The sequence below is a fragment of the Polyodon spathula genome, chromosome 12 (genome assembly GCF_017654505.1).
Source record: "Polyodon spathula isolate WHYD16114869_AA chromosome 12, ASM1765450v1, whole genome shotgun sequence".
In the NCBI taxonomy this organism is placed as follows: Eukaryota; Metazoa; Chordata; class Actinopteri; order Acipenseriformes; family Polyodontidae; genus Polyodon; species Polyodon spathula.
Genome location: NC_054545.1, coordinates 6619814 through 6645202, shown reverse-complemented (window position 1 = coordinate 6645202; position 25389 = coordinate 6619814).

Here is a 25389-nt window from a genome sequence, read left to right as displayed (position 1 = left end):
AGTAATGTAAATCTTTAAGGTCTATCATCAGGGCATCGAAGTAAATAAAATAATACATATATTTGAAAAATCACCTCCAATTTTCACATTCCAAATTGATTTATAGATTAACTGAGTGAGCTTGTATTTAATCAAATTCCTAAATACTAGTTTAGTGGCTGGTGGGTAATTATTGTAAACATAATGATGTTTTTCCTAGCTTCCCTGAGAAGACCACTGTCCTTATTAGAATACAAAACGACTGTGCCACCCAGTAACTTGCCAGATATTTTTATATTTGTATTATTTTTACACAGAAGAACCATCTTGAGTGTGGAAAGGAGAGTTAACAGATGGGGTCTATTCACACCATTTTGAAACAGCAGAGCTTGGTGGCACCCTGCAGCCACTTCTTGTTATCTTTTGTCACCAATCAAGTATGGCAAATATTTTTTTTTCTTCACCAAGTACATGTTCATGTTCTGTCCATGTGTGTGCCTGTCTGCCTGGGTCCATCTGTGGATTCAGTGAATTAATAATACAAGGGCATTTACATAATAACTAGGACAAAAGACACATACTTTATATATTTTACAGTTGCAATTGTTGCTTTAGCCTTTTCACTTGCTTCTAAATAGAGGACCAGACTGATCAGAAATTACGTCTTGTAGCAGCAATGTGTTGAATATTATTGTTTATGGAATCAAGTGGGGATTTTATCGTTAACTTTGCACAGATTACTTGACCTTTCTGTATATCATGACACTTTGCTAGAATATCATATCCGGAGGAAAGTGCATTCATGATTTTGTTGATTTTAATCTGGATCAGAATACCAGAAATACAACTTTGCACATCATGTAAATGGGTGGTGTGAGCACAGCTTTTAATTCCCCAAACCAACATATGGGACCATAATAGGGAAATCTGGTCAGGAGTGAGGCCAGAAATGGAAGTTTGTGGAGCGTGAGAACACAAAGCTGATTCAAGAGTGGATTCAGGTGACACTGATATGAGACAGGAGACCTGAAGATGGTTTCTGATTGCGTATCAGAAACGGAATACTCTCAGATCTTAAATTCTTAACCCCTGTCCTGCAATTTACCAATATGGGCTATACAATAGCTGAAATGCAGGATGCATATAAAATAAGCTATCAGAAGGAATTTGTAATGTAGTCTGGCACGACATACAAATAAACAATATACAAAAGTTTGTCCAGTGTTCCTGAGCCACAATATACTTTAGGAATGCTGTTGGGCACAGAGAGTTATAAACTCCCGTGGAGATTATCGAATCCCATCCTGGCCTTGGTATTCAATTATTCAAAGGCTGCCTCATCACTCTCATTATAAATATTTCATCACTCAGCTATAGTAAGTGCCCTTGTCTTCCGTGAAAATTGGGAAAAGTGAAAGGGAAAAGATAAGGAACATAGACAAAAAGATTTAACTGTCCCATGCATTGCTGACAGTGAAAGGCATGAAGGCCACTTCTGAATCATGCCTTTCTAATCAACCCTGAACAAGCACCTGAGCACTAATTTATTCATACTATTCCAAGGCCTTCAAAGTCGATTTTCTCCTGTATGGTAGCACTGGTAGGGTGGCCTTGGAGAGTCAGCTGAACACTTCAAATAAAAAGGAAGGGTCTCACTCAAAAGCAGGAGTCGCTACCCTGGCCCCTTTCTTCTTGCCATTGACAAAAGACTGAAGAACTGGCAGACTCTTGGCCTATCAATAATGGATGAGAACAGAATTCTGTCCTCTTATGCCAGGGGTAGGCAGTGGGGGATAAAGGGAGAGCACTGTTGCCTTGACCCAAGTCTCCTTGCAAATTTCTCAGTCCCTAGCAACAAGAAGTCCCTGCTTTTTTGTTAAGCATGTAAATGCCTTTTTTGCAGATGAGAGCTCAGGGTGACATTAGTTGTCCTTGTTGCATGCATAGTGCTTCCCAAACCTTCACTGATCATTCTTTGCCCGTTGCACAATAATAGCATAACAAAATGTACACAATCCAGAATTTATAGATCTATGCCCTTCCTGTATTTCCGGTTCTGGAAAGACTTTTTCCATGAGTACCTTTTTATGTTATCATTTTTTAAATATATAAGAACAAAATGTGTTTAATCAACTCTTCTGGGGAGCATGTTAAGTTATTTGAATTTGTGTGGTTCTCGTGTTTCTGTAAATACTCTTCATAATTCTGTTCATAACCTTTGCAATAATGCACAATATTTTTAGTTTTCATATAGTTTATGTTAAAATGATGATTAGCTTTGAGTGCAAATCAACTGTAAAATATTTTATTCCTTGAGCTAAAAGGGAATATTGAGGCATGCCAAATCCTTTCAAGCGGCCTTCATTGAACTCAAAGCTCCACAGAGAGAAAGGGAGTAATTTAACTGACCATGGTGGTCAGTTCATAATTTACTTTATTTCCCTGCCTGATTCTAGTAGCTGGCACTTGCATGTATGCAGTGGGAGCAGTATTTGAGTCTACAGACAAGACAATGAGAAATATCTTGGCTTAGTCTCTGTGGATGAAGAAATCCTCCCACTCCTAGGAATAGCTATCACTTCTTAGGAAGGCAGTTTGGCAGAGTGCTTGACTATGTTGTAACTACTGGTTTCTTAAAATCAACCCCAACATCAAGGGGTTCAGTCATATGTCAATATTTGTTTAAAAAATATATATATATATTTTTTGCTATAGACATGTTTTAGAATAGGCAGATTCCCTGGTGAAGTAACTAAAGTAACAAAACCTGGGAAATATAAACATGTACAATTTTTTAAGGTTATACACAGTGCTGAAAATGAAGGCAAAACTTTTTAAGATATTGTAAGTAGATAAAATATTTATAAATCAACACTGCTCCTTGAAGACTTTCATTTCAGTTGTGATTCTATTCAGGACTAACTAAACACTATCTAAGAGTTATCAAGGTAGATTGTCACCTGAGATACTTTACAGTTTGCTGGCAAGGTTCCAGCAATTACGGATGAGTCCCTCTCAGTGGACCTCAAAAAGTAGCCAAGGTGGCAAGAGCCTCCAGGAGATCCCTCTGGGTGAATTGTTCAGATGTTCCTAATGTCCCTGGCCTGCTGGTCTATCTTACAGTCACTGAGGACCTTGCCTTACTCTGTTTGGTCTTTCAATTAACCTTTTAAATAGTAGCTAATTATAAGCTGATTATGGCCATAGGGTAGCCTTTATTGGCACTATGGGTCACACAAAGGACACAGGGATTATAATATGTGAATTTGGCATACCAGAAATGACTAGTGTCCGAAATCCTGCTATAGTGTGTGTATACAAAAAACACACAAACAAAAAAAAAAAACATTGTTAATTAAAAACACAAAACAAATCCAATATTCAAGAACAATGTACAACGTTATATTTTATAGATGCTATAGATCGTTTTAGTATTATTCCAACACTTGAAACACAGGTACAGATTAAATATTGTAAAGAAAGAGGAGGGGTAGATTTTTTTTTTTAACGCTAATGATTATGATTAAAGTAATGCTTAAAGTACATGAAAATGAAACACTTAATAGCTATTATCCTTTTTTTAATGAATATTGTTAGTAGTTAAACTGTACTACTCTTGTCATGTTGGCTTAAAATCTGCTTTCTGAAAAAGCTATTTAGAATGTATTTTTGGGGAGCGTGCAATTTGCCAAGAAGATACAAATAGCTTTCTGAAACATAAATTACACTATATTTGAATTGCCCAATAGATGGCTTTCTCACATTAGTATCATTAATATTTTAGATTGTGCCTTTTAAGAACTGATTACCCATCGGTGCATTATTTTATACTTACAATACCTTTATAAACTGTTAAAACATTAAATAAAACATGTTTTTGCTTTGAATTAATTTAATAAAATACTAAAGATTTGTTTGAATTACCCTCACTGTTTTTTCATTTTTTCATACAGTACGTTCAAAAACTGGTAGAAATTATTTCTCCTGACCATGCAAAACATGCCCCTATTTTCACAATATAAATTGTGGCCTGTCTGCAGATTCGATCAATTGAATACCCCTCATAGCTGTAAATCATGCCAACCAATTAATTTTTATATTTTTTTTATTGTCATTTTGTTTTAGTTCTAGCCAGATGTTTTGTCAGTTAAAAGCCTACCAGCTGTTTTAATGTATTGCATTTATTTCTACCAACTTTGTTTTCTAAATATTGGAATCTGCCAAATGCCACTGTTACAGAGATGGTTGCCTTGGAAGAAAGCAGGTGAAACCTGGTGTGCATTTAAGGAGTCTGATAAATACTGTATAGTAGAGAGCTGTGGCACACAGGAGTTATTATGCAACCGATTTGGTCAAATAGAACTGGCTTGCTTTATAACATGGTGCAATTTTTTTGTTAGTACTTCCCAGCTGCCCAATTTGGTGTCTGTTTTTTTTTTTTTTGCGTAAAAAGGATGTTAAAGTTAGGTGACTTTGCTTGACAAGTTAAAAGATGTTTGTCATCCACAATACTTGGCTTAGTTGCTTGAAAGTTGTCAGGCATTCCATGGCCTTTTAGAGCTTTCTGTGCAACAGGCGGTGTTGACAAGTTTGTCTGCATCCTCCACACCTAAAATGAGCCCAATTAATAAAAAATATTAACTAATTGATAGAATAAGGCAATTACTGGGTTCTTTAAATTGGATGTCGCTGAATTGTAGAAGGCAATTGTACTGGGTACTTTTTGTGTGGAAAATTGTAATACGTTTGTTGCCAGGTTACCTAGGCTCAATGTTACAGGTACCTAAGTACAGTTTACAACTTATCAAGTGCCTTGGAGAAGGTCCTGTATTGGATGATCAGCATTTAGGCCCTGTCCACACTACATAACCAATCTCAAGAACCATACTCAAAAATGTTTTAATTAATCCAGCTCAAAGCATCCACACTGAAGTACCATTTCATGTATAATAGCTTTTGTAATTAATGCGTGCAGACACTATTAAAATAGTTACAGGTTACAGTTCCTAGCAGCGCAATGGACTGTGGGACTTAAAATGACATTATCTCACCATGCAATGTATATTATCTTTACAACCCGACAAATAGCGCTTCTTAGCATGGACATTATGACTTTGTTTTTTAAAAACACAAGGTACATTTTCTAACTCTGAACTCTGATTTTGGCATCTGATAACGTCGCTCCATGATCCACCATTTTACAACAAGCCTCAGAAATTGTATACGGTCCAGCAGTACTGATAGTTGTTCTCAGCTCCTTCAGGTGCCTGTTCTGAGTGCTGTATATGTAATGTCCACATGCCAAAACATATCAGGAAGCATTTTGGGATACTAGTGGATACACAAAAAATGTTGTTTGTTATTACAGTGTCCACACTCTGACAAACCGCACTACCTGATCTAATTTAGAACTAGGCTACCCCCTGACGTGGTCTCGAGTTCAGTTCTCAAATATGGTATTGAACGGAGCTTAGTGTAGACGCTAACCGTATTTAGCACTTATAAGCCTCTTTAAAAGCAACTAATACAGTTTAAAGGCATAGTGTGGACAGGGCCTTAGTTATAGCTCCCCTATAGCATGGACTAGTGTAGACCAATGTCCAGGATAGTGCATCATATGAATAATCCACATGGATGAGCTAATCGTAGAACAATGACTAAGATTACATTTATTTTAATGAGTAGGTTCAAAGAATTATCAATGTCTAAATGGTTTTGATCCCAAATTGAATGTATGCTGTTGTTTTTTTTTTTTTTTTTTTTTTTTTACAGTGACGCTGTTTTTAATTATGTGAAAATACTGTATCTGTTTCTGGCCATCTTGCCAGAATACCCTTGTAAATGAGGCTTCGGTCTCGATGGGTTTATCCCTAAATACAATTTGGAAGCAGGGAAGCTGTAGCACTATCTGAGATGAGCTTATTACTTTGAAGATACAATATTACTCAACAATAAACACATTTGTTGTGTCAAAACCAGGAACAGAATTTAAACCCCCTAGGGAATCACATGCACCAGCTTTATTGGTATAACACAGCTCCAGGCTATTTATTTGGTTTAATTAAATAAAAATGTGTTGAGTTTTTAGGGGCCCTGTTACGTGGAAACAATATGTGAATTAATTTGATAAGCTATTTTAAACCCTAACCCTTACCCTAACCAAGTTTTGTTACATTGTCTTTTTTTTATAATAATAAACTTTTCACAGGAGGTTAGTTAGTGGCTAGAGCCACATATCAATGGTATTAAATTTTTTTCAGGCGTGATTTAGACTTTGAGAATGATTGATAATAGACTTATCAAGTACTTCATGAGCATTTCAGGGCAATGAGCATTTTAAATTTGTCATGTTTTTTTTTAAATACTGTTGTAGCCTATTCACAGTACCTCATTACTATCCATTCGCAAGAGAGAGTAGGAACTGGTGTTTCAAAGTAATTCCTTGGTCGACCTCTTCAATATAACTTGCTATAAAATGCTATTAAATAGCCCTTTTTCCAATTCAAAGGCATTTGTGGTAAAACTCAAGTGGTGGTTCGTACTAATGTAATTCTTCCCAGGTATGGTAAAGAAGCATGTGAGTGAAAATGCAAAGGAATCTGTTTATCAATGACCTGCTCACATATAAGATTCTGCTCTGTAACTGAGGATAAAGAGATGATTTGCATTATTTAGATTATAATTGACTTCTGAGCAAGTTATTTCCCTATGGTTTACTCTGAAAAATAAAGACATTTGGCTAAGAAATATATATATATATATATATATATATATATGAATAGATTATATATATTCTATAGATATATATATATATCTAATTATTTATTATGTGCTCTACGCCAATGCACTAACTGACCAGCCAGTTCTACATTTATATGTTCTTTTTAATTGAATACCAAAGTATATGAGTAATAATTTACTACTGCACAGTTAAATGACACCCAGTAGTATATTTTCAAAGCAATTGTGGCTTATAAGAACCCTTATGAAAATTTTTAGTACTCAGAAAAGATCTGCAGTAACAAATACTGTACAGACGTCTTAAAGGAAACCATGAACAACATGTGAATTGTCAAAATCCGCATGCACGTACAACATAATTGCAGTTTGTTTTGTGTTTGTCATGCTTTTTGTGATTATTAAGTTTTATATAAATTATTGAATTGCCATTTCAGGAAGATTTTTGAATGTTGAGGAATAAAGATTAATTTCCCTTGGCAGTATATCAGAGGATCATGTACAGTAGAATACAATAATGAAAAACAAGGGTAATTACAATAACGTTTCTAGTCATTTAAAATTACTGTGTACGCTATTACTATTCACTTTGTTGTCCATAATACAGTTATACAGGCATTTACTACATAGGTAATGCAAGCCTTTCCACAGTGGTACTGTATGTTATGTTTATAATATTATCCAAACTAACATCAAATGACAAATATGTATTTGGACATGGTCTTTTGTAAACACGAATGATAAATTAAATGGAGGTTTTTGTTTTGGTCCCCTTGGTTCCTTGAATCGCTATTTGCATTTGTGACTAGATACTCATCTCTGATACTTAAGCAAAGCAACCAATTCTGTTTTCCTGCAAGGCAAACCTATTTTGACATAAACTTTGCTGGATGGTTCAATTATATTTTTCAAAGTAGTAGAAATATGAAGTGGTGTAACACAGGCAGAATAGTCCAGTGAAGCCCTTTTCTTTGATTGCCATTAGTGGGTTTGGCAGCCTTTCTCCTGATATCTACATCAGAGGGCTCGCTGCACAGTTTCGGGGAGGCTGCATCCTAATTTGCACATATGGAAAAGCTTTTTTTCACCGTTCCGCTGCCTCTGTTGTGGCCAGATGGAATTAGTGAGCACTCAGAAGCCGTGAAGGCAAACACATCAAATCGGGTGAAAGGCTGTAGGTTTCATGAGACCATGAGGCTGGAGATAAATAATAACTGAACTGGTGATTCTGTTAAAGATACAACACCCATTTTTTGACACTTGAAGTTAGGCTTCCCCATTAGATTAAACAGATCAGAGCTTGATGTAAAAACATTCCACTTACAAGGTTTGCTGGTGGTAAAGTAGTAAGGTTTATTTTTGGAACCCCTAAATAAAAGTCTGTTGCCCAATTGCCATTATTTTAATACATGTAGAAACTTTAGTAGTACTAATTGTGTTCCATAGTTTTGCTTCTGTGTACCTGTTCATATAATGGCAATAACAAATTGGTATTACTCAACCACTATTTACTCATACCGTTGTAGCTGCCCTTGGTACCTCCATTAAAAAAAAAGCCTTACGTAAAACTAAGAATATATGTAATATTTTGCAAATATTCATAGTTTCATATAAACCTTATTTCTTTAGCAGTTAATTATACCTATCCATATAAGCTGCTTTTCATGTGTAGCTATTGTTACCACTCAACAGGTACCTAATGTTCCTGCATCAAAGTCAACCTGCTACTAATTGTTAATGCAAGGAATCAAAGGCAGAGCTGAATGAAAAGGAATACAGTAGCCATCAATGTGAATGAATTCACCTCAAGTTCTCAGGACTATATTTTGAGCAATAGAATATAGTGGTGTTCAATTTTTCTAATAGAAAGGGGGTTTGAAATATGTTTAAATTATTAAAATAGTTGTTTTACATACTTTTTACAGACAGAAATCCACCCAAGACAATCTTAGATGTTTGATTGGCATACAAAAGGCCTTACTTAAAAACTGTAAACAGTGAGGGTATTTAGATTAAATTAAATAGACCAAACTGTGCTATAGAACTGGAAAATTACACTAACATAGTTATTAGCAAGTATGAAGCTAATTATCTTAATATTACATTTTCTCTGGTTCTTTCACCTGCAGCTTCTGCATGACAAATTCAAGTGTAAACCTTCCCGATTAGGTACAGACTCAGAACACCATGTGATGTCCCAGAGGTAATAGACCAACAAAGCTTAGACTAAAAGCTTGGATGATTAAATCCAAGCTTGATCTCATAATGTCTGAATCCAGAGTAGTGTGTCCTCAGTTTCTCTATTGAGATGTCTCACATTTAGCTGTTATGATTAGGTACTCTCAGAAGTTAATCTTAACCTCTAAAATGTGAGGAGTCTCAGAAGAAGGGAACTTTAGATACAGATGCTAATTATTATTTCTAAACCGTAAGGCTGGATCAAACCTTGTGTCACCTTTTCACCTTGATGAGAACATCAAGAGATCCAAACACCCAAAGCACAGAGGTTTTAAATGAAAGTGCCCCCTGCTAATCCATTTCAGGAAATCCAACTGTCACTTCAGCGAATTGTATTCCATTTAATTGTTTAAAAAATAATAATAAAAAAAAAAGTACTGTATAGTGTAATAGGTAAATAAAGCAAATGATTGTGCAATCATCAGAATGTCATTTTTTTTTTTTCAGGTTAAAGACATCTTAATAGAATAAGTGTAATCCAGAGGAACATTTAGCAGACCGTAAACAAACCCTTTAATTTTTGTCCTTTAATTTGACTGAGTGGTTCTTGAGTTTTCATCCTGATTATTCTTTTGTGTCACCAATGCACTCTGCTTGCTGAAGTTCATTTGGACCTATTAATGGTAGCATTGTAGCTAACATGCCAAGGCCCCATTGAAAAGGTTTGAATTCTTTACATGTGGGTACATAGCTCTGTGACATCATTTGTGTTTCTGCTGCTCATTCTTTTAGAACGCATTTTCTTATTTCCGGCTAATTGTTGAATAAGCACAGGCAGTAAGCTGTTGGAATAGATGTTATAATATGAATGGGTTTGCATCTATACAAAGAAGTAACAATATTAAAATTAGTAACTGTTTACCTTTTTTAAATACACTAAATCTTAAAGGTAACATTCCTGTTTGCCTTGTTGGAGTTAACCCAAGCAAGACACCTCTGTTGGTGAAGTTGAATAATGCAGACTTGCAAGGTTAACTGTAATTTGTTGTCATTAGCTGTTTATCCTGAGGATGTAGATGGTTTAATGGTGTGCTGTAGTGCTGCAAATGGTTCTTGGCAAGCATTCAAATGTGTTTTTATATTTTTATTTTACTTTGGGTTTAGAGCTAGAAGGGCAATAATTTGGGAGTGGTTAGGGTGGTGCTTTAAAATGGACCAAGACATTCCCCACAATTTATATACAAAGTAATAGTGGTCAGTAACCGGGGTTACTGCTGCCATAATTAGAACAGTGTCACTCCCTGTTGTAAGAACTGTCTTTGTCCACCCATATTTCAGCATATTAAACATAATGTTGTTGAAGCTGACACCCTGGGATCCTTCAAGAAGCTGCTTGATGAGATTCTTGGATCAATAAGCTACTAACAACCAAACGAGAAAGATGGGCCGAATGGCCTCCTCTCGTTTGTAACCTTTCTTATGTTCTTATCTTCTTATAATGAAAGTTATTATTTGACTGTCCTGCTTGTCTTCTCTTCATTGGCTTCATGTCATAAAACAGGCATTCCAGAACCCAACTGTGTCTATTCCTGAATCCTCATCCATACAATGAAAAGCATTTGTAAACCTAGTTCAATAATTCCTTAAAACAAAAAAAAAAACAAACAACATCCTTCTATAACATTTTTCATCAGTGAAGATAGTTTGTTGAAATGTTTTTTTTTTTTTGTTTACCTAAACCTTTGTTCTTTCAGTATTATTAAGTAGCTTTAAACATCTTTTTATTTTTGTTTAATGACATTTTTGACTGTCAAATTATTTATTTCAAATGTTTCTTGTTATTTTTTTTCACTTTTCCTTTCAATTTTTTATCCAAATCCACCTGGAATCAACTGAGCCTGTGGAATTGTAGGACGCTGCTCCTTTTCAGTATTTCCTGATTCCAAAGAAATTTCAAAGGTCAATACATTATCCATGTTTTTATGATCTCACTTAGTTTTTCATATAGTACACTTCTATTATTAGTTTTAGTATTCATAGTAGTCAGAAGAGTAATACACATATTCCTGTACCTCATATTTTGCTGGGGTACATGTTTCTATTCTCCAACTCTACATACAAAATGAAATATTTTCTTGTTTACAAAAGGACCAAAACATTCCTCCTTCTCTCTGTACATTTCTCAGGTTAAACCCATGCACACCTAAATGTTATTTTACTTAATCCATTTGTAGATTAGTGAAGGAATAAGGGGTATCATACTGTTAAAGCCATATTTGGGGAATGTATGGAAGTCTGTGTTGGTAGTAAATAGACAGGGATTAAAGTGACCTACCCTAACTACCTATTGGTTTTAACTTTTTTTTTTTTTTTAGCAGTTTCTCTAAAAAAACAGCACTGTAGCTTATTGTGTGCCACATGAAAGGAAAGAAAAGGTTTTTCCCAACCACCGCTGCTTTATAGAATACAAAAGGAATTTTGGGATCTTGAAGGAAACGTTGTGGACCCTGTCTGAGTGATGGCAACACTAATGCTATTTTCTCTACAGCTGTTTTTATTTATCATTAAGTTCACTTGAAACCTTCATGTTTTAGTTCTGAAGCCAGCTCCATAATTAACTTTTCATCTTGTGGTGGCGGCCTGTTTTTTTAAGGAGCCACCAACAGACTAAACTATTTCAATAAAAAAAAAAAAAAGGAAAAAAGATTGCAGTACATAATTAAACCTTTATTAACAGTTTCTGTGCCAGACTGTCCCTTATATTTAAACCTTCACCAAGGAATAATTCATGGACCAGTGTGAAAGTGTATACTGTACTTTATGTACTGTAAATGTAAATAATTATCAAGTGAACTTTCAAAGGGGCATTGGAACCTACAGTAGATTTGTATTTCTAATAAGAGATTACAGACACTTCCATCTATCATGATCCAAAATTAAAAGAGCTTTAGTTGTCTCAGACAAGTTTTAAGTCCACTATGGTCTCAAAAAAAGTTTACTAACTGCATTGGTAGGCAAAAAAAAAAGGAGCTAGTATAAAACATGACAGTATTTAATATCTACAAATTGCATTGGTACTACAAAAAACAGGTTTCATGTAATATTTCTACAGACCGAGTGTTAATATCTACACCACTAAATGCCAACCTATTGAGAGACGAAATCCATCTTTTATAAATGCAACATTATGAATACTGTATAAAAGAGTAAATAACATACAGATATACCAAGGGGATGTTGCTTTTTTTGTGTGGTAAAAAAATAATTAAAACTGATTCTATGAAACATGTTAGAACCATCACCTGGTCCTTTTCTGTTGTCCTATCCTGTTTTCTTTACTAAAAAGCAGTTGTCTGATGAACCAAAACAACAATTAATTCTCGCTCAACACACAATTTTTACATCCACTCAGTATACCATTGCAGTATGTACCACGCACAAATATCAAATTATTGTCTTTTTTTGGCTTGAAATGATGATCCATACTGGAGCTAATAAAGTTGCTGTGCTTCTCTGCTGAGGCAAGAATAGTTTCTTTCATAACAGACTTTGGGCAGCCATAATCAACCATGCACCAAATCTCCAGGGCGGTTTGGTTTTACACACTTTGGTTATTTTTTAACCACTGCTGCTAATTTAACATTCCTCATTCCTGGTCATCATGTATGTTGTGATGTGCAGATTATGTCTCAAGGGTAATCCCATTCAAGGATCTGCCCAGTCTGAGAATAGATTGCTCATGGTTATACGGTTAAACATTTGGGAATGTTTCTGTTTCATTTCACGACACCTTTCATTTCTACCCACAACTGAAAATTGTACGAAAAGAGTCGTCACAAAGCAGCATTTGTGAAATCTGGTTTGTCGGAATTGATCCAGTAATTGGGTGTTATAACCTTACAAAGGTTTCCGAATTGGATAGAATGTATCCGTACGTTTTTCAGCATTATATGTTTGGTTGCAATATCACAGATTATTATTATTTATCTTTTTTTTTTTTTCCTGGATACTAATAAACATGTGTTTGCCAGCATCCAGGATATTATCTCTTACAATATTCACAGACTGAATGAAAGCAATTTAATAATGAATACTGTATTAATACTGTCTTTTGTTTTGTCATTACTATATACCACTTGGGTTACAAATGTCTGACAGCCTATAATCTGACGTGTATCATTCTCTAGGTCTTCATCCTAATACTCCAATTACCTGCTGTTTTTCCTAATGCTTCCTAATGCTATGTATGTTTTTTTTTTTTTTTTTTTTTATTGAAAACAGCAGATTGCTTAATTCTTTTAGTTAGCAAGTCTAAAATCAGTTTTGGCCTGTCCTCAAATGTATTTCACTTTGCACCCAAAATCTTTCCATTTCAATATATATAAAAAAAAAAAACCCACACAAATATTTTACATTATTAGAACAGAAACAAAAAAAAATGTTTGAAGGGGAAACAAATAGGAAAGGCGCTCGTACCCCAGTAGGCATTACATTGCTCCTCTAAGGACCCCACAGATTTAATAAAAATTGAAAAGAAACAGAAATTCTGGAAGCATTGCTGGACAGATTACTTTAGTGCAGTCTTTGAGTCTGCGTTACAGTTCTGGCATTTAAGCTAACCCATGCCTTGGGACTCAATAAAGGATATAAACACTTTGTTAAAAAATGCAAAGTCACAAAATGTGTATCCAAATGTGTAAATAGTCTCCAAGCCATAATTATACATTCAGGAAGAAATTACAGAACGCTCAGCTCTTATAGTTTCCTGATGCATCACAATTTGGTGTAATTAATTTTGGGAGAAGGTGTGAAGATATTTCTACCATGAGCCTTGTGGCTATACAGTTACATATACCATCTGCTTTTGCTTATGTCAATCAATGCAGTACAAATACATATTGACAAGTGTTGACAGTCACATGGAAAAGGATTTAAACTTATTCCACCACATGCCCTGTGCTCTATCAATTGTCTATCATGCTCACTAACTGGTCCAATTTAAGACTTAGTGAAGTGGCATATTGAGGAAATGTAGTTAAGCTGTCATTTTAATTCAATCGACGGCCCTAATATTTGGCTAATTTAATATTTTAATATATACAATTATTATTCAATAACAGTTTTGCATACTCATAAGTTGATTGCCTTTTAAAAAAGAAAATCCTTAAATATGTGGAAAACTTAACATCAGTAACTTGCTTTAGCAAACCAGTATGCAACTGCTTTTGGCTCAATGTGCTTTGCCACATATGGGTTGTATAGAAAATGTAGATCACTTGGGTTCAGCAGTATTTTTGTTATTTTAAGAGGGGCTTGTCTAAAGTAACCAAAGTAAGGAACTTGTTTACATTAACTCCCAATATTTCTATTTGATCATAACAAGTGATATGGGTTTGACAGCATATGCTATTACCTTTCAACAGAAAGTATCAACATATTTTTTTTCTCCTGTAAAAATAAACAAATAACAAAAAACTAGATCTATTTGAAGCATATAAAAATGTTTTAAGTTTATCAAAAGATAATATTTATACATCTCAAGAGGAAATTATTTAAACTTGCATTACCCACTAGATTTTCTGTTTCCTCTATTTTTTAATCCATAGTCTCCTCATCTATCTCATTCTCTCCCTTCAAGCTAGTTTTCTATATATGTCTTTAAGCTCTTCTGTTTGAGACCAATACAGTTTTGAGGACTGAGCTTGTAAGGTTGCGTGTAAGGTTAATTGGAAAATTAAGTTGATAAAGTATTTAAAACAATTGTCAGCAGTCTCTTTCTTTTTCTCTAAAGGGATATTGCAGCAATACATATTTTGCATGGCTCCACAGAATGTGGTTACACATCAGATAAATGATAAGGGTAACTTCAGTTTAATGAGCACATCTCTCCCTCTATGGGTTTTCTGACGACCTGCAGTTGGCATGTCATATTTTGGAAAAAGACCCTCAAATGGCTGGTTTAGCATGGACCCTGGACAGTTAAGAACATCAACGGCTGAGGTGAGTCAAGCTACATAGCATTTTATACCTAGGTATACTCCTTAACAATTATAGTTCATGGCCTTCCCCGTACCATAAAATCTAAAATGTTAAGAACATTTTTTTTTTTTGTAATACTTTTTAAAATAAAAGGCATTATTTGGAATCTTCCGGACCCCCTTAAACGGCTGAAGACTACACAGAAGTTGGCAGGTAACATTTGATTCTTTTAATATATTTGTATTCTTTTAATTAAAAAATACATACGTATTTATAAAACAGTAGGATATTTAAGTTATATTTGCATGACCTACTTGGCATAGCCCCCACACCCCATTTATGTTCCAAATGACAGGGGGAACCGCTGCATTGTTTACATACGTCCCATCTCACTGACTTGCTGCATCCCACTGGGTGGGTGTAACTGACGTTCAGAAGTTGCAGAAGCAGGTGTTCTTGAAGTGAAGCGTGCCATTCACATTGTGTAAGACTCTCTCAGGAGCTACAGGATCTCATATCTCTCAGGATTCTATTCTCTCTGAAACACAAACATGGGCAACCTTTTTTCTATGTAAATCAGATTTCTCCAAGCCCTGTCACCTCTTGATTTAGCTGGAGCTGTGCCTGTTCCTGTGCAATACAGAATTATTTTGTCTGACGCATTTTCTGAGTAAACATTAATATTACAAGACTCCTGCTAAAACAAGAGGTGACACGTTTAATGACTAATTTGTGTTTTCTAATTCTTAGAAATACTGTACATGAACCTGCCTCAAAGATTTCCTCCTTAAGAAGGCTACCTGTCTATAGAAACTGTTGTTTTATTTGAATGAATCTCTAATGACCACAGGCTCTACACAGTGTAACAGAACAGTCATAGGACCAAGACAATGTGGACAGGGTTACTTTACAAGTTTGTGTTTAATACACATTTGGAATGTTTTTCTTTTTCACAATATATGCTTGTTTGTGGATGAACTACTTTACAATATCTTATTAGAATGTTTGTGCTGTTTTTCACAATATATGATTGTTTGTGGATGAACTACTTTACAATATCTTATTAGAATGTTTGCGCTGTTTTTTTTTTTTTTTTGTTGGATCAGAAGACGCCCACTGAGCTCCAGGTTTCCAAAGCTGTTGCAGAGGAGGAAAGTATTGCTGCGATGAGGGAAAGTACAGTATTTGGACATTCTAAATTGAGGAGAAACTCTGGGTTAAAATAACTGAGTGCTCTAAATAAAAAAATAAAAAAATAAATAACAAAAAAAATGTTGTTAATTGTTACTTCTGTAAATATTAAAATAAAGTACCTTGCTAAATATTAACTTAAAACTTATTCAGCACAAATAAACACAAAGGCGGTCAGAAGGAGAGTACTGAGAAGAGAGAATTTAGAGTCTGCATTACCCTTTTGATCTCCCTGAGGATGAAATTATAGCTCGATACTGGCTATTTTATTATGTACAATTGTTTGTATTCATCATATAATAAACTTGGTTAATTAAATGATCATTTTCGTTATGTATATTTGGTGTTATCCGACATATAATAATAACATAATATAAAGTCAAGACACCATCAACACAGGTCATTTCTACCTCTCCAGATGAGCTACCCTGGCTATAGTGGGTTACTGTATATTTTATTTAAAACGCAGCTAAGCCCATTTTGAACTGTCATTTCTGCCTCTCCAAATTACCTACCTATTGTTCAATTGCCCATTTTGAGCACCGGCGCAGTGCATTTAAGCATTTAAATGTGTCAGCTTACGCCGTGCATCATTAATTTTGGGCCAGTTAACACATTCAGGATGGGGTAAAATTTATGTCGTGGCAGAGTGCTACTTTGCACCGCCAATTTAGCGCTGCGTTGATCGATCTTGATGCATGTCCCCCATAATATATATTTATACTGGTCAATCATATAACTAAGCATACTGCATTCTGAGAAAAAAAAAAAAAAAAAAAAAACATACACCAATATAATAAAAGCACACCATTTTAAATAAATAATGATTGATATGCTTGTCTGCCAAATGGCAAAAAAATAAATTAAAAAAAAAAAAAAACAGTGGATTAAACCTGGACCTTGCATATATCAATATGATTGTCCTGGGAGGGAAAACTTTGGTGAGCACACAGACTGTTATGCTTCGCTACAGCAACACCTGCTTGACTAATTTCGTCTGCCACTTATTCCTACCCAGTGGGGTGCAAGGACTAACAATACATTTGTTCTTACAGAATTTTTGATTATCATGTAATCAGGAAGAACATTTCAATCGTGGAATAACCATCAAAGATCATCAGAAATGGTGGTGCATTGTAAATATGTACACTTTAACAAGACAGATTCTTATTGCGTCTTCAGTGTTTCTATTCTGGAATATTTGTTCTCTGTGTGTAACTTGTGGAGTCTGCTTACAAACTGGGAGAATTACAATCAGCCCCCAAGCTATCACGTTAACCTCTGTATAAACTGATCACTCTCATTTGAAGACAACGTTATTAGCACATAATAACACATACACATTACCTATAAAGAAAAAAGGACAATTTGTGCCACTAGATTAAAATAATTAATACTGTCTGTAACAGTAAGCACATGCAAATGTGTTCCCCAAGGCTTCACTGACCATCAGTGTGGATACATGAACAGCCTTGGTTGGCAAGTGATTGATAATTTGGTATTTAAAAGAGCTTATCACCAAATTTACTTGCTGGCTTTGTGAGGTTGTATCTTGTGTTAATTATTATCTTGAAAACTAATAAGATGTGAGGCAGGTAAATAATGTTTAATGATAGTTGAATACTTGCTTTTGTAAGACTTTACATGTGAAGCCTGAATTAAAGATTATGCGTGAATATGTGGTTTTGAGTACAGTACCTTTGTAGAGTGGCTGTCACATAATACTGTTCAATCACAAACTGCAAGGGGTTTTTCTTCCTGAATGCATCTAAAAGTACTTAGATCATATGCAAAGCTTTTTTTATGCTAATACATGTGTACACATTTTCATAGCGCCTTTGGACCAGCATGCATAAACCACATTACAGGTTTTTCACAACATATGCACCTGCTTCCATGTTGCAAACATCTTCAGCAAAACCTAAAGTTTTAATTACTGCCGGTGCATGACACAATGTATTCCAGTCTATCTCTAGAAACAATGTAATAATTCTTAGTTCTCTGAAATAATATTGGATTTTTTTTTTTTTTTGTTATGATTAAATATAATATCCAAGTTGTAGCAATAATGTTATTTGTAAAATTCAAATTGCTTTGTATTTGTGTTTCAAATGTTTAAACGCCTCCCTAAGAATGATAATATGTGTTATATTTATTGTGTACAATTTAGACAGCACTTCATTTTTATTCATGGGTTGTTTGAATTTTAGTCTCTTTAGTTATTCTTCAGTCTATCTGTGTGTAGTTCTTACACTATTCTGACACAACTGTGTACTGTGCCACTGGCAGCTTGTTAATTGTCTTATTACATTTTATTAAAGATGTACTGTACCCTACAAATCTGTCAGTAAGTTGTCTGTACTGCATGCTGTGTTATTTCTTCTTTATTAATAGATAATCTTTTTTTATTGGTCTTTGCATGTATTTCCATACTTCTTATCGACAATTATGTATTAATTACATCCTGTAAAGGTTTTGTAAAATACAAATGCACACAGACACAACAAATGCGACTGTATTAGAATTTCAGTAACAACAAATCAAGGAAAAATTATGGCTTAAACTGTGGCAGTGGTTCTACACAGTACGTGGCAGAGAGAGAGAGAGAGAGAGAGAGAGAGAGAGAGGCTTTTACAACTCGGCAATACAATCTTCGTGGTGATTTTGCATTCCAAATGCAAAATTGCTAATAATATGAGTCTCTTTGTTTGCTTTGAAGAATTGTCGGCAGTTGTCAACATTTCCACAGATGCCATTACAGAATGCTTGGAATCCCTTTAACCCATATTAAAGGGAAAGCTACTGCTATATAGGAGTCATTATTTTTAACATTTTCAGCATGCACACTCTGCACTAAAGACAGTTGGCAGGGATATACATGACGCATCCAATAAAACAATAACTTCAACAGCTTTTGTTTTTATGTTAATTGCATTTTTTTTTGTGTGTGTGTGGGTGATTGCGTAATGTTAAACCTTGAAAGGAAAATGCACTGCAAAATTCAAGAATGCTAAACTAAAACTGATTAGTGTTGATGAATCTCATGCTTTTCTGGATAATATTTCTGGAGAAAATTCAAAATGTATAGAAGGACAAAGAAAGATAATAACGCAGAAATCCAGGGTGACAAAAAAAAAAAAAAAAAAGATTTTAGATTTTAACATAATCTATCCCTTCACTGTTGAAAAATTCATCAAACCAGACTTTAGAAAACAGTCTATTATTAACACACCGTTATTTTTCTTTTCATTTGCATAAATAATGAACAGCTATAATAACCCCTGCTTCTTATCCACAATGACATACAACTGTACAGTGCATGTATACAGTGGTAACCTTCTAAGATAATAGGATAGCAATGTTGCCCTCCAAATGAAGGAGACATTAGGACAATTATCATGGACCCTTTTTTTGTTAGGTTTGAAGCTTGCTGGTCAAAATGGAAGATTGGCATGTGTAGCGGGGATCTTAGAGAACTGGCCTGGAGGCAATTAAAAATCTCCATAGCAGAAAAAATGTGCTATGTGTATGCTCACATCTGACACACAGCGGCTATAAACTGTGTATCCTGTTAATCTAGGCACATTATTCTGTAGAATAAACACAAAACGTGCTTAAATGTATTTTTCATGCTATGAAAAACATGTACAAACACATGCTTTACACTAGATCAAAACATAGCAGAGATTGTGAATAGTGCTTTCACAGTTAAGCATACTCATTTTACAGTCACAAGAACTAGTGTTTATTCCTCAAGATAGTACAAATGCTGGAAGGATATGTCATGTAAGGCTGTTAAAAGAAAAAAAAAACAGTAATGGGTTCACATTTTTTTTGCTGGTCAAAGGTGATTCCACAGCTAATTACCTGTTATCTTAAATGAAATAAATTGTTTACTCAATTCCCTGAAACCAATAAAGGTTTGTATGATCAAATTCCCAAATACTGCTGGTCAAAAGCAAACAAGCTGAGATTTAGCAAAGGTATAAAACATATTTGTGTTCTTCCTTTATTTTGAAAACCTCACTTTTCTCTTGTATAGATACAGTACATGACAACTATTGATAGAATGGAGCTCTTCTGCCAGTCACATATCCAGCTCAAAAAATATCTGAAGCTCTGGTCTTCATTTTTTTAAAAATATTGTTTTAGGGCATTTCTTTATCTGCTAAATGTTTCTTTGAAGACCACTTGGGGGCTAATGAGCACAGTTTTCAGTGATCAATAAATCATGAGTTAGTATTGATTTTTAACAGCTTTCTCTGTTCTCTGAAAGTCAGTGCCTCCCTTGGAGACTGGATACAAGCAGACAGGTGCAAAGCTAATATAAAGGGCTGCTCTAACCACAGTATCTTATATTGAGAACATATAACATTTCCAAGTGGACAACAAGAATTCATGTCTCCTAACAACAACTGTGTAGCACAGATCTTGTAAATGTGAACAAACCGTTTTTCAAAACTGTGCTGCAGTTTGAAATCTGCACTGTATTATCATTATTAAATACATTTTGTAAATGTGATTTCTGCTCTTTTGGGGTGAGCCAGCAGTTCGGAGTTCGGAAAGTTCAGTTTGGAGGTCCTACAGACTCCAAACTCAGCACCAGCCAAAATAAACATTATGTTGTGTTCTTTATATCACAATTAGCCTCTTTAATCCACAATATGTATTACTAAAGTATTTCATTATTTGCTGTGTCCAGGTAATATTCTTAATGTTTAATAGAAATGCAGAACTGCAGACAGAATTGAGGAAATGTGGCACTTTCTATAGAACTTTCTTCTGTGTGCCCTCCTGCCAAGATCTGGGTATGCTGGAATTTGCTGCAATTTTAAAGTTTGTCTTTAGCATATCATTTCCATTTGATGGCCTCCAGCTAATGTCTGGTGTCTTTTAATGGACATTGATTTGTTTTTTGTTTTTTTAAGGGAAGGTTTAACATGGCTAACTTGGCTATAACTTCTTCTGTTCTATTCTAATGTACACACATAATTAAGTGTGACATACACAGTGTATGTGTAAAATCAAGCCAGTTATTATGTGTTATTATGTTTCTATTTATCATGCATTCTAATGATATTATATTTTCTGAAATTCATAATTGTGGTGTTGTCCAGTAAAATGTTTGATTCTCAGAGACTACATCCAAAGGAACAATTTCATGGCCATTCCATCAATCCAGTTATTTTAATCACAGTTGTTTAATTGATTTTCTTTGACCCCTCTTTTAAAGTACTTTCTTGCATTCTGACAGTGTAACACAATGGTGAATCTCAATTGAGTTTCTTTTGAACTGCTATATTTTCTTTCTTAAAAGACACATCTTTTGCATATTACATGCAAGATTCCTGGATTGTTTTAGATGATCCTCCTTTATGCTATCAGCATCTGATAATTACCATAAAGATACATGGTAGGGACTGGTTGATCTTTTCACCATATCAGTAATATATTGAAATATTAAAATATTCATGTTTAAAGTTTTTTTTTAAAACATGTGCTGTCAATATAACATTGATTCCTTCACATTCATAAACTTTACTATGGCCTTGTGTAGAACTACAAGTACTGACCCTTCATACTTGCTGAGGGATTTACACTTTTGATACACATAGAGAAAACGTCCAGATTTTGATCAAACAGTTTTATGACAGTTTTGAAAATGCAACTGATCTTTGCCTCCTTCTGAGGCATGAACCCTTTTTTTTCATACCCTATCTTGAAAAGGAAATTGCCACTGATCGACCAAAAACAGGAACTTTTGGTGTGGCTTTGCAGAAAACTTTTAGCAGGCCTAGAACCAAAGTTATCAACGTATTTAAATTGTATTGGGCAGGGGAAAACTGCTGCCTTACGTTGTTGAGAACGGAAGAAAGAAGACACAGGAGGGTGGCATCCGCCTCCTGTCGGTTTCCTGGAACCGAGCTACAGATGGGCGGAAGGCTTGTGTTTGTGTTTTCGGTTAGGGTTAACAAGCGAGCATGGTGTCTTAACAAGAATAAATAACTGCAGAAATCGTGTTAAACAAGGAGCCAGATTAGTCCTGATTATGTGTTCCAGTTCTGGTGCTCATGAAGATCCTGGCATGCGACGTTTAGGAAATGCCCTCCATATATTTAACCTATGTACAGCAGTCTCTGATGGATCACTCTCACAACCTTGTGGTGCCGTATCTTTGATGCTGCTGAGATTATTATTATTATTATTTTTTTTAAAGCCATCGTCCCTCTCCTGGCCCTTCACCCTCCCCCCTCTGCTGAGATTTTTTACATTTGTTTCCAGTACAGCAGTTGAAAAATATAAACACCCGTCCCTTAGACAAGTCAGTATGAAATTAATACAATTTTGCATTTATAAACTAGTTGCATTTATTATGCATTTTACTTGAGATCCAGCACATAGGGGTGTCTGGTTTATTGGCCTGCATATCTGTCTCTTGTCATGGCTGAGCAATATTAACTATGAAGTGAAAGGAGGGCATTAACAGGAGCTAGAGGAATGAGAGAGATGGACTTGTGGTAGTAAAGAGAAATATAGGATTGGGTTTGGTGGAAAACAAGGACCCTTTTCCATGGAGTTTTCTCAAACAGGCTATATTAAACTAATGGTGGTATTTTCCTTTTAGTGACCACTATGTAAGTTGCTTACACATTAACAATAACTTTTAATACTTTATACTTGTAGTATGTTATCCTTTTTGTTAGAAAGTGCAATATGTTGCTTGACTTCACATAAAGCTGTCATACTAGACAAACTCTAAATCTCCTATTAAGTTCCTAGTTGCAAGCTTGTCTGCATTGCCTGCTTACATAAGAAGTTTCTTATGCTATGTCTTATGTATATCCTATATAGTAGTTGCTTTTTAATTTTTAATTTTTTTTGTGAGAGTGTGAGTAGTTAGGAAAAAATACACCAGTAAGACGGAGGTGGCTTTAAAAACACAAAACCTTAATATTTAATAATAATTGTAAATATTTTAATATATGTATTTTAGTTGTTGGAGATCAAGAACAATCCAATGTGTTTTTCATTAAAATACAGATGTTCTGGTCACACTAATTTAAATTGTAGCTTACTCTGAAAGTCAGTTGCTTTGATTGGCTTGTTTTGTTCATAATGGTAATTTCACAAGCTACACAAAATTGTTCATAGCCAAGAGCTCTTTACAAAACTATATGTTACAGTAAGACTCATGCTAATGTTTTGTGTAATAAAGTTCTGTGCAACATAATGATTCACCATACAGTGCTTCAGTGATGTAGTAAAACCGGTAGTTTATCAAAAACCTACCCAGCTGTGGAGGGCTTGTGGAGCAAAGGGAGGAGCTTTTTTGTTTCTGGCAGTCTCCTGGAAAAATAACAGTGAAAAAAAAAATCTGTCTGTTCAGGGCAAGTTTGGGCATGCTTTCCCATTCAATAACTCCTCAACTGAAATATATATACATATAGAAAAAACAAGTGACTTCTGGTAGGTAAGCCGCAGCAGGGTAATTAAGATGGTGCAGCTAAAGTAGACATCTGCTCCCAGTCTGATGTAGTTTCACTGATGCTATCTATAGTCGCTATCCTCCTGAGAGATAAACAGTGCGAGGGTGCAGCATGTGGGAGGAAGTGTCGCACTGAGAAAGCAATGATCGGGATCCAGGGCATGCGGCCCCTGTGGTCGCACTGCGAGAAAGTGAAATGAGAGAGAGCGGGGCGGGTAGGGGCACAGGTGACAGGACAAACAGAAACGGAAATGCAGAGGTAGGATATGAGAGGAAGAAAAAAAAAATGAAGAGACTGAAAATTACACACAGGTTGGGGAGTGAAGTTCAATGAAGCAAGTTCACGTCATATACACTGTAGGAAATACATTGCACAGAGTATTAAAGAGACAAATTGAAAGACAAATTCCAGACAATGTGGCGTTTAATGTTTGGTGTGGTACTAGATCATTATTTTACAAAATGGTGTATGTAGTACCTGAATAAATTTGATAACCCAGTAATGCCTTACTTTACTGTATTTTAATAATAATATCACAAATCTAAGATACTAAACCTGGCACTGAATGGAAACTAGTAACAGCTTTTTTTTGTGTCATCACAAAACGTTTTTTGGACCTGTAAGGAGAGTTTTCTTTCATCTGGCATTGTATTTCTTCTAAAAATAAATGTGCCATTTTCTCAAAATATATATAAAATATCAAATATTAGCGTTGACGTGAACTTAAAAAAAATAATAATGCCAGATAAAACAAAACAAAACAAAAAAAATGTGATAATAGGAAATCAATTGCACATACATAAAATATTCTTTTAAATTAATGTTGGAATTCTAAGTAAATGTTCACAGAAATTTGCAACACTTATTTTATTAAAAGGTTTCCATGACTTCAACAGTTTCACAAATCGATTAGCACAATTTCTAACAACTGACTCTCTTTCGGTTGATGTTTATATAGTTTCTGTAATATTAGCCACATCTAATTTAAAATGCCTATTTACTTGCGGGCGCTAATTCAAGCATGACATAAAAGACCATGAATAAAAGCGTAAGGCTGTCCTAGTTTTTCTTACAGTTAGTACATCATACCATTTATAGTTATAGGTAAAAATAGGTAAAACTAGAAAATAATAGCAATACAGCACTTCACATGTTATTTTTCAGCATTTACATTTTCAGGGTTCAATGAATGTCACGTACGTCCAGAGACTAAGCAAGCTGATAATGTGTGGTACAGTAATCATAGCTGGTATTTGTTTACAGGTAGGTATGTAACACTTGCTTCTTAAACATCCTCTGTGATAAAAAATAAATAAATGTACAAAATGCAGAATACATTATTTATATAACAAAGTCCCAATAAACATCCAAGTTACAGTATACTTTCTGTTTTAAGTGTTCTGATGAAAAATTAAAGGTATTTGTGTACGAGCACAGTAGAGACAATGTTTAATATTTCATGATATATATCTGAACAATTTACAGTAATTAATGTTTTTAGAGTTACAAAGAAATTATAAAGTACGATCCTTTTTGAGATCATCCGGTTATTAAAATTCAACCTGCAATGCTGCAGGCCTCAATTAATTAAAATTGCCTGAAGTTTGGTGTTTTACAGTTGATCTCCGGTGGCTTAGATCTCTCCAACCTCAGCTGGATAAGTAAAAGCATAAGTTAGCTTATAGAGCCCCACTTATTCATTTAATAAGTTGGGCAGGGTTTAAATATTCACATTAAAATGCTGGGGGCTCTTCACCATTCTAATCACATTATATGTAGTTTAACCAATCAGTAATTCAAAAAGGAACAACAAAGGCAGTGGACAAAAAATAACAAC